The following is an 11,531-nucleotide window of genomic DNA, read 5'->3' as shown; positions in this document are numbered from 1 at the left end:
CATCTGCCGGCCTGAGAGGGAGTTCACCAGGCAGGTCCAGCTCCATCGGAACCAGCCTGAGAGGAAGGAGACTCTGCCCTCCATAACTGCCATCCGCCGGCCTGAGAGGAAGGAGACTCTGCCCTCCATAACTGCCATCCGCCGGCCTGAGAGGAAGGAGACTCCGCCCTCCATAACTGCCATCCGCCGGCCTGAGAGGGAGTTCACCAGGCAGGTCCAGCTCCATCAGGGCTAGCCTGGAAGAAGGAAGAGCCCTCCCCCCAATCCATCTGCCTTGGTCCAGGCCTCAGAGGGAGAGAAGAACCACTGGACCTCATCCCCTTTCCCTCCACCATTCCCTTCTCCTTTTGTTTCGTGTCTTTTAGATTGTAAGCCTGAGGGCAGGGAACTGTCTGATTAAAAACAATAATTGTAAGCCGCCCTGAGAGCCATTAGGGCTGAAGGGCGGGATATAAATACCTAAATAAATAAATAAATTATCTGGAAGAAGTCCAGATAAGGCAGAACCATCCCTCTGCAATTGTAGAGGAGTCATTTGCCTTGGTGGCTGTAATATGATCACCACAAAAGTTCTGCAGATTCAGCCAGTGGAAGGCATCAAAATGGCAAGAGCAGAGCAGATGAGAGTTAGCTATGGGGCCACCAGAGCCAAGGCCCTGTCATTCCATCAGGCCTATCCTTAAGATACAGAGCCCTCCATCTGTCCATCTGCCTCGATCCAGGCCTCAGAGGGAGAGAAGACTGCTAGACCTGATCCCCTTCCCCCCCACCATTCCATTCTCCTTTTGTGCCGTGTCTTCTTAGAGTGTAAGCCTGAAGGCAGGGAACCGTCTAATTAAAAGATTTTATGTACAGTGCTGTGTAAATTTACAGCGCTATTTAAATAAAGCTTAATAATAATAATAATAATAATAATAATAATAATAATAATAATAATTCTCGAGAGGCTCTGTGAGCTGGACCCTCACCTCCACCCAGAGCTTGGAAATAACTCATTGGAAATAAACTTTTACTTGAATTTAAGTCTTTTTTGCAATAACAAAAACATATCTCTTCTATTACAGGTTACCTTAGTGAAGGATAATTTCATTCTTTTTTCAATGTAACTAACTCCAGTAGTTACTTTTGCAGTTACTGTATAGGAGTTGACTGGATTAAATGGCAGACTGTTACTTAGTTCAATCACTCACTTGCATTGCACCCTGCATGGCTGCTTCATGGATACTTACCTGATAAGGAAGTGGACAGGGACAGAATAGCCTGGAATGGCAGCTTGTTGCATGTGTGCTTGTGTGCCTACATGCATATGTGCGTGCTTATGTTTTTAAGTAGTTTACCTGAGTTACTTTTGTGGATCAGGAAAGCAAAATGTTCCTTTCAAAAGTCATAGTTGTAACTAATTATGGAAGAGGGCTTGAAACGTAACTAATTGCTTTTAAGGCAGTTCGCTAAGCTCTGCCTACAGCAGCCTGGAGCTGACATAACTATACAGTGGGCCCTTGACATCTGCTGGAGTTTGGTTCAGGACCCTTGGAGATACCAAAATCCATGGATGCTCAAGTCCCATTACGTACAATGGCATTTTAATAATAATAATAAATTTTATTTATATCTCCCGCTTCTCCCTTCAGATCTAAGCGGGATTACTACAGTAAAAACATCATAAAATACATATAAAATATATCAATCAAAAATAAAAAGGAGATTTTTATTGCTCACAGTCGTAAGAATCAAGTCATCATATTCAGATGTTCAAAATCAGAATAGAGGAGATCCGTTGGATAGGCCCACCGGAAGAGATCCGTCTTCAATGCCCTTTTGAAGGCTTCCAAAGAAGGTATCAGACGGATCTCTTCCACTAAGTTGTTCCAAAGTCTAGGGGCCATTGCAGAAAACGTTTTACAAGAGGTAGTTTTCAACCTGGTTTTGGGGTCTTCTAATATTTTTGTGCCAGATGTCCTGAGAGTGCGGGGCGGATTGTGTAGGGAGAGGCGTTCCCTCAAGTAACTCGGGCCCAGGCCATGTAGGGCTTTATAGGTAATAACCGACACTTTGTATTGCGCCCGGAAGCTAATCACAGTCAATATAGAGATTTCAACACTGGTGTAATATGCTCTGATCTCAGTGTCCTGGTGATCAGTCTGGCTGCAGCATTCTGAATCAATTGGAGCTTCCGAATTTGGTACAAAGGTAGCCCCATGTAGAGTGCATTACAGAAATCTAGTGAGTCAAATGGTGCCCCTTAAATAAAATGGCAAATCAAGCTTTGCTTTTTTGCATTTATATATATTAAAAAGATTTTTTAGCTAGGGGTGGGTGAATCCGTGGATAAAGAATTCATGGATATGGAGGGCCAGTTGTATTGTCTCCTTTTGAAACTAATGAGAAGGAAATGGAGGAGAAGCAGAAGTGGATGATGGCCTCTCCTTCTCGGGAGGCTTTTAAACAGAGGTTATATTACTACTTCCCAGGGGTGCTTTAACATTGGCTTCCTACCCTGTTGGAAGGTTGAACTAGGTGGATCTTGGGAGTCTATGATTCCCTCAGCAAAAACCATGGGAGGGGCAGCTAAATAGAAAAAAAGATAAAACCACCCTAATTCTTCTCCATGTGCCCTGGGTGGTATGAGCTGGCAGTGCTTTTGAAGTGGTGGATCACGAGATCAGGCTTAGAAACAAACAAATGGCCAACACAAGCCTTTCAGAACTGGTGAGATATGTTCCCAAGAGACTGTCCCAATTAGAATCTTAGCAGCTGCATTTTCATTTTATAAACATGAAAATGCTTTTCTATTAAATATATTGAATTACAATGCATCCCGGATGATGTAAATTGTTCTTTATTCCAACTGCCAAACTATTAATTCATGCCACTGTTTTGTTTGTTCTGCATCACCTTAATTCATGATTCTTCAATAATATGATACAATAGCTGTTGAGAATGCTACATTCAAGCCATAAATCTTAGAGGATGATTAAGCTTTCAGACATTATACCATACCAAGATTTCACACACTACCTTGGCAGAAAATGCTAGATTTGAGCAATCTCTGCATATTCCAAATACATGCTTAATCTTTCCTATTATTGCCAGATTAAAACACCCACTGAAGTCTTTCAAATGCCGAGGTAGACAAATTGTGTTTCATGTCATTATTGGTTTTATTGGCCAGTGAGCAAAACAGGGTTCATGTCAGAGACGTGCATATGATTTCAGCTTTATGAGCATCCACATGGTTGAACTCACAACAGCATGAGAATGTTACCAGCCTTCCTTATGGTGATCCTGCCATGTTTTAATTGGCATCTATCATGGCATTTCCTTAGCAAGGTGTGTTTAAATGTGGTTTTGCCACTGCCTTCCTCTGAGGCTGAGGAGTGTGCATTGCTCAAGCTGACCCAGTGAGTTTCCATGGTTGAGAGGGGATTCAAACCCTGGTCTCCAGAGTCATAGTCCAATGATCAAACCACTACACCATGCTGGCTCTCCTGCCTAAATTCAGCTAAATATGTACACCGAGGTTATGTCCCCATGGATAAAAGCAAAGAGTTAGATGCTACTTTAGGGATTATTCACAGAAACAAATGTTACTTGTCCACACATATTTTAAGAACCAGAGCAATGTTACACATCTCCTGCCTCACATCCACCCACCAAAGCTCACACAGTACAGTGCTAAATTCTGGAGTGTGGGTGTTCTTCGTGACAGTCCCCAAAGCTGGATCTCAAAGGGCAGTCCAAAAATGCACGCCATTATGGCAACCCACATCAACAAGCAAATTCTAGCATTTTTCATCTCCACCAGATCACTTGGGAGATCCAGGCTTACATCCTCACTATGCCATGAAATTCTCTGAGTGATCTTCAGCCCTGGGCCACTTACCTTCTCCCAACCTGACATACCCCACAGAATAATGTGATGTGAGTAAAGCAGGCTGGAAAAGAGCTATCCATGTTGCCTTGAGCTCACTAGAGGAAGATGGTATAGTATTTTATTAATAAATAAATAAACAATACACTCATCTCCTATTGAATTCAGTGATCCTGCTCCAAACATGACTAAATTAGGAATGAACTAAATACATCTAGGCTGGTGAATCATTTTCATAGCTGTAGTGTAAATGAAAACTACCTTTTGTAAATGGTCAAAAGAAATCAGCATTAAGGCATCAGCATTTTATGCTCCCCTGACATAAAAGACTTTACCAGCTCTATAATCTTCCTAAGAAACTGGACAGCAAGAAATTTGGGGGGGGGGGGGGCGAAGAACTGCTACAAATTACCAACTACATTGCATATGTTTTTGTTTTTCTCAGAAGTGTTCTTATTTGTTGATTGTTTTTGACATCCACTGTAAAATCAGTGACTTTCTATAAAAACAATACTGTATACAAAATTCTACATTAGAGCCACTCCAAATGAGAAATAAAATTCTGAAACTCCCATATTTTGTTCTTGTGTAAACCAATTTTATTTTGAATATCTCCACGTTGCATTTTCTTCATTCCAAAGTATTTCCTGGGAGCTCCCAGCATTATCAAGGACTGTTCATTTACCTTCCCAGGTCGGTTTAAATTAACCTAGTATTTTCCAAAATGAAATGTATTTCACCTTGGCACCTTATTCCAGAATTAATAAACCACAGTTATTATTTCCATGGCACAGATTCTACAGAGTTTAAGCAAGAGAAAGAGAACTTTCTGCACTAAAATGGAATTATTCTAATATTTAACCAGTTTAATATTGCCAAAGCACTTTAGTATTCCTGAATAATAATAAAAAGATCCTGTAGAAATTGCAGAAAATCGATTTCTGAAATGTAACCTGAGTCTAAATGTGATACATGATCAGTTGTAGAGAGCGGGGCAGAGGGAAACCCAGGATACAGACAACTTTCTATATCCACAGATTCTTTATTCATGGATAAAATGCTTTAAAATATTCAAAAACATATACATTTCAAAGAGCAAGCCTGTTTTTGCCATTTTATACAAGGGACACCATTTTACTATGCCACTGTATCTAATGGGACTTGAGTATCCATGGATTATGGCACCCACGGGAGGTCATGGAACCAAACCCCAGCAGACACCAAGGGCCCATTCTATTTCACAAAAGAATTTGGATTCCACCCAGGAAATATGCAGGTAATATCAAAACAAAAAGAACTGGACATTCTCACTATTTCCAGAGACTTTTTTTTCCTTTCTGGATATTTTCCTTTCTAAGAAAATACTAGAGATTTTTCGTCATTCATCCCTTTCTGGAAGAAAGAGCAGGACTGAGGCCCAGGTGAGGGAAAGGACACTTCAGGTGAACAAGAGGATGCAAAAGCAACAGCAAGTAGGAGGAAGAGAACAAGAGAGGCAGCATCAGAAGAAGCCACAAGACTTCTGAAACCAGTAGCTTGAAACAGAGACCTGGAGCCAATTGACCCACTGTGACTTCTGCTGTCTGCAGAAGGTGGAGGAGCAGCAACAATAACATCGATATTGCCTTTACCTCCATGGCCCAGGTGAGCAGCTCTCAAAGGTTTTTGCCAGCTCCTCTGCCTCTGAGAACAACTTCACAACATGAAGCCAAACCAGTAAAATACATCTCCTGGCTGGCCCAGATTTCTGCAAGCCCCATTTCCCCATTCCTGATCATCATTTTCTTTTTCTTTTTTAAAAAAAAAGTTGGGAGGGAAGATCTGTGGCCCCAGAAGGCACATAGAAGTATGATTCACCTTAAAGGCAAAAACAAGGTTTTGAAATTGGACACAGTCACCCGATTTTTTCCTGATTTTAGTGTAGGGGGTGCACATCCAAGGGACAGAATTGGTCTCCAGACCCATCAACATTGTCCACCCGTCAGGTAGGCAATACTGAGTCTTGGTGGACACTTTTCTGATTTATTCTAAGAATTTCTTTATATCTTTCTGCCTTCTCTGTAGTGAGCCTTCCTTATATGAGGCACCTTGACTAGAAAGGCTCTGTCTGTCTCTAGGCTTTACTCATTGATCTCTGACAGTGAGGACACATGGAAAGGAATTTCTGATTAAGGCGTGGAAAGTTCACAAAGGATAATGCACCAAGACATGGTCCTTCAGGCAGCCAAATCTAAAGCTACACAAGATACCGATTTTTCTCTTTCCTCTCTTTTTTCTCCATCTCCCATATACTTTTCACCCTCCCTTCTTCACATAACAGTTAGCCTTAGAAAAGAAACATTTTAGGGGTAGTTGGGTTGGCCAGAATGCAAAAAACAGCAAAGCACAGAATCCATCCTGGGACAACTCAAAAGAGGCATGAATTTTGTATGTTATTGTTTCTTGCTTTTTGGCAAACATACCCTAGAATGTTTTTTTTTATCTTAGGATACCCAGTTTAGCCACAAACAGGAGATTCCTATACTTGAGGAAGTAGACTTTATGTCTTCATGTGCTGTGAACTGATTTTCTGAGGATCATAAGGTAAAGCAACCTGATTTGACTTAATTTGATATCATTCCCTGTTCCAACAGTTATGGCTGCATCCACACTGCAGGAATCATTCAATTTCACATCACTTTAACTGTCATGGTTCAATGTAACTATCCACAGCCTGAAAATATTAAAGAATACATCAAGTCGAAAAAGCAAAACTTGATTTTGCCATTTTATGTAAGGGACACCATTTTACTAAGCCACAGAATCCTTAGTAATGCCTTTTTGGACTAATATTACTCATAAATTGTAATTCCTGTATATCACTCAATCTAGCAGCAAGAGTTGTGACATAAAAGGAAGGAGCACATTTAAAATTACCGTATATACTCGACTATAAGTCAACCTCATGTGTAAGTCGAGGGCAAGTTTTGGGGATGAAATTATGGATTTTGATATGACCCATGGCTAAGTCGAGGGTAAAATTTGGGAGTATACAGCAAAGGATGTAAAGGATGGAGCAAAGCAAAACGATGTCAAAGAACTTAGAAAATTCTAGCAGACATAGCTCTTTTGTGCTAACTCTTAAGGCTTGATGGATGAGAAAGTAGAGGGAATCGGGGCTTCCAAGACATACTATACTCTTGCTTTTCACCAGGGGATGATTCTTTCTTTAAGAGTTAAGATACAGTACTTACACTGACCTGTGGATAAGTTGACTCAGGTTTTTTTGGATCAATTTTTTAACCTAAATTCTAGACTTATACATAAGTATATACAGTATACCCCTAAATTACAATATCATACGCACAGCCTAAACATACTTACATTGGGTAAAGTGAACATTCGGTAAGATTTGATGTTTTTAAAGAAAATTTTAAAAGGAACACAATAATAACAACATACAGTAATAGAAGCAATGGGTTTTGGTATCCATGGGGAGTCCTGGAACCAACCCCTATTGGATACCAAGGGCCCACTTTAATTTAATTTATGCCCTGAAAAGGACCAGCAAAAAGTCATTTAAATAATGTGAGCATCCCTAAATCTTATGGTAAGAGCAAGTTGAAACTCAAACAAGAAAAAGGAAAACATTGGGAGGGGGAGCACACAACATGAAGCCAAACCAGTAAGATACAAACATTCCCAATCCTCTCTGTACACTATATAAATAATCTATAAGCTGTTTGGGAGATGAATCGCAGCTTGCAAAATGCATTTCGTTCCTCCGACTAGCACTCCCTCAGTGGTGTTTGCTACCAACCTTTTTGTTCCACTCAAAGGACTGATACAATAATAATAATTTAAAATGAATGTTTACACTGTTTTTTAATGTTGTTGCTAGTTTAATTACATTTTGATGATAATATTCGGAATGGTTTTATCTGCGACCGCACCAATTCGTCCACATTTAAAAGCTCAACAAATATAAAGCTTTACTCCTTGTTTTAGGGGTATAGCTAGGAAGGGGCAAAATGAGGGCACTGTTCCCCCCCCCCATAACAATTATGATCCCCACCCATGAAATTTTCTACAGCCCCTAAATTTCTAGCATTGCTGTAACTTAATCTGAGCATTTAGAAATACAGTGAGCCCTTAGTATTTGCTGGGGTTTGGTTCTAGGACCCCCCACCCACCCCAATTGATACCAAAATCCATGGATTCTCAAGTCCCATTAAATACCATGGAGTAATGAAATGGTGTCCCTTATATAAAATGGCAAAATGAAGGTTTGCTGTTTGGAATTTATGTATTTTTAAAAATATTTTCAAGCTGTGGATGCTTGAACCCGTGGATAAAAAAATCCATGGATATGGAGGGCCGACTGTACAGTTAATTCTCCACATTTGCAGCTTTGACTTTGTGGCTTTGATTAATGTGTCCTCTCTAGGAATCGCTAGGTCCTCCAGAGGAATTCTGCTGGACATTGACCATAAAGTTGGGCTGGTGGACCTAGATATTCCTAGAGGAAACCACTTTTCTGGGCATTTGTAAGTCCTGAAACATGATTCTGTGGTCAAATTCTGGCAGATATTGACCACAGAGTTCTGTTGGAGGACCTAGAGATTCCTAGAGAGGTGTTCTCTCAGATTAAAGAAAGTAGTGTTTTTTTATTAGTGTGTTTTTGCCACTTTCCTAATGTGGAAGGCTTAGTGTGCAGTTCAGACATCCAAAGAAGCAAAACACACTGCAGAAATAATCCAGTTTTAGACCGCTTTAACTACTCTGGCTCAGTGCTGGTAAATCCTGGGAATTGTAGTTTATTGTGGCACCAGAGCTCTCTGACAGAGAAGGCTAAATGTCTCACAAAACTACAGTTCCCAGAATCCCCTAGCATTGAGTCAGGGCAGTTGAAGCGGTCTCAAACGGGATAATTTCTGCAGTGTGTTTTGGACCAAAGTTACCAAGGGAGTGCAACTACAGCAAATATGAACATTCTGGATGTGGAGGATTTACAATGTCTCATTCTTTGCAATTCTAGAAATTTGAAAAATGATTTGGGGGGGCAGAATTCTTTATTTGGAGGCATTGTTTTCTTGTCGTCCCCTATAGCTACCTTCCTGCCTTATGAACCCCATATCAAGCGGCAGTTCGGCCAAAGAAACCTGTAACTCTTATACAGCAACAACTTATTCATTAACCTGTTTCATTTCGTTAACCACTAGGGCAATGGCAATGGCTCAAAATGATTATTATAATTCCCAGAATTCCATAGCATGGAGCCACGGCAGTTAAAGTGGTGCCAAACTGGATTATTTTGGTAGTGCAGATTCAGACTAAATAATAAAAAATCTCACCTTGGTTTGTAAACCCACTTGAATTGTGAAAATAGGATATAAATAATGCCAATTGTCTTCTTCATCATCTAGATCAACGGCTCTCAACTGGAAGAGCCCCTTTCGCACCACCAAGTTAGAGCAATATCATTCCACATTAACCGCCATGGCAACCTCCTGTGGAATATGGGCTTTGTAGTTCCATGAGGCAGCTCTGTCTGGAGTTCGGTGGCAGAGAATCCTCAATATCCCTCTCCAAACTGGAAACGAAGAGCTGGCGTGGCATAGTAATTTAAGTTTTGGACTGGGAGACCCAGGTTCGAATCCCCCATTCGGCTATGTAAACCCACCTTGGGCCAGTCACTCTCTCTCAGCCTCAAAGCAAAGCAAGGGGAGCAAAAACTCTGCCAACCACACATCTTGACAGATTGGCCATAGGAAATGACTTGAAAGAACTCAAGGAATTTCCATTTCTCGTCCTCCATTTTGATCATGACTAAGAAGCATGCATTGGCATTTTTCTATGAGTGTCCTCCAGTTTGCCATGCTTCCTTTGAGGTAAGGTCATCCATTACTAATATTATTATATTATTATCCATTAGGTTTCCATGGCGTGGAGGGGAATCAAACCCTTGACCTCCAGAGCCTTAGTCCTACTCTCAAACCACTAGGCCATGCTGGCTAGGCACCTTCTATGGGGAACCCCAACCCATCACCTTCCGGGCGGCTGGTTTGACAGCCCACCTCACATGTGCGCATGCGCAGCCTCCGACTCTGCGCCCACTATGAGGAACTCCAGCCCTCTAGTCTGCTGGTTTCCACAGCCCACCTCAAATGTACGCATGCGTAGCTTCTGACTCTGCGCCTGCAACGAGGAACTCCAACCCTCTAGTCCGCTGGATTCACAGCCCAACTTGGATGTACGCATGCGCACCCTCTGGCTGGGCACAGAAACCCCAACCCACCACCCCTTCCAGACGGCTGGATTCAGAGCCCACCTTAGATGTACGCATGCGCAGCCTCCAGCTGGGTGCCTAGTATGAGGAACCCCAACCCCCTCGTCCGCTGGATTCACAGCCCACCTTAGATGTACGCATGCGCAGGCTACTATAAGGAACCCCCAACCCACCACTTTCAAGACCCCTGAATCTCAGAAGTACGCATGTGCAGTCTCGCCCCACCACCACTTTAGCGGTCTTTGAGCTGCGCAGGCGCATTTCTTCCTGCTGCCCCTCTTTCTCCCCTCCCCCGCCCACCGAATGTCGTCTCGCGCTCACCTGTCCTCGAGAGCGGGCGGTTGGCGGGAAAAACCGTTGGTCGCGCGTTCTGACGGCCTTTTCTGGGGGGAACTGTTTCTCCTCAGGCGCCAGGCCCTTTCGCTCCTCTCCCTGTTTCTGCTGCTCTCTCAGCCTCACCTGAGAGGCTTTACTTCCTTCCCTCTTGACTCCCCAATGAACCCAGACGGGCTTGAGTTGCCACAGCGCTGAGGAAGGCCATGGCCCGTTGCCTCTTTAGTTTGTCTGGGGTTTTGCAAGAGAGGAGGAAGTTGATAATAAATAAGAAATAAAAGCTTTATTTTTACCCCGCCTCTCCGTCAAAAAGACAATCGAGGCGGCTTACAGTTAAGAGGAATCCATACAATACACGATATACACAATATCCCAATTATTCCCTCCCTCCCCTGAAGCATCAATTAAACACATTGACCAATTAAAATTGTTTGAGCGGGTGTGTGTGTGTGTGTGTGTGTGTGTGGCGGATTTCCCCCCTCGCTTTTCTTTTTTAATAAAGCTTCCAGAATTAAAAAGGTCTCAGGATTTCAAAGATACTGTACTGACTTTGGCTCTTCTGGGTATTTTGGACTTCAACTCCCAGAAGCCTTTGCAAGCTTGACCAACGAATTCTGGGATCTGAAGTCCACGAAGCCTCTGGAGGAGCAAAGTTTGGGAAGCACTAATTTTGGGATCCAGTGATATAGTGGTTTCATTGGACTGTGGCTGTGGAAACCAGGCTCTGCCATGGAAACTCACTGGGTGACCTTGGTGTAGAGAGATCTTGTAGCACCTTTGAGACTGAATGAAAGAAACTGGCAGCACGAGCATTCGTAGACTTCAGTCTGCTTCCTCATTTAATGCATCTGAGGAAGTAGACTGAAGTCTACAAAAGCTCATGCTGCCAATTTCTTTCGTTCAGTTAATCTCAAAGGTGCTACAAGATCTCTCTCTGTACTGATTCCACAGACTAACACGGCTATATCTTTAGGTGACTCTGGGTCAAAGTCATACACTCTCAGCCTTAGAAGATAGCAATGGCAAACCCCCTCTAGGAACAAATCCTGCCAAGAAAAC

At 42.3% G+C, this 11,531-nt stretch overlaps 1 protein-coding gene across 1 annotated transcript in view; it reads right to left on the bottom strand.

The window, feature by feature from the left end:
* Positions 1–10,835, bottom strand: part of CPQ (carboxypeptidase Q) — a 355,408-nt gene extending 344,573 nt beyond the window's left edge. Inside the window, exon 1 of the mRNA XM_042464939.1 lies at positions 10,461–10,835. The gene's annotated coding sequence lies outside the window, so the exon portion shown is untranslated. The remainder of the gene's footprint in view (positions 1–10,460) is intronic.
* Positions 10,836–11,531: the final 696 nt, after the last annotated feature.

The sequence above is a fragment of the Sceloporus undulatus genome, chromosome 4, assembly GCF_019175285.1.
Source record: "Sceloporus undulatus isolate JIND9_A2432 ecotype Alabama chromosome 4, SceUnd_v1.1, whole genome shotgun sequence".
Lineage (NCBI taxonomy): Eukaryota > Metazoa > Chordata > Lepidosauria > Squamata > Phrynosomatidae > Sceloporus > Sceloporus undulatus.
Note: the sequence above shows the minus strand (reverse complement) of the source record. Positions and strands in the feature narration are given on the sequence as shown.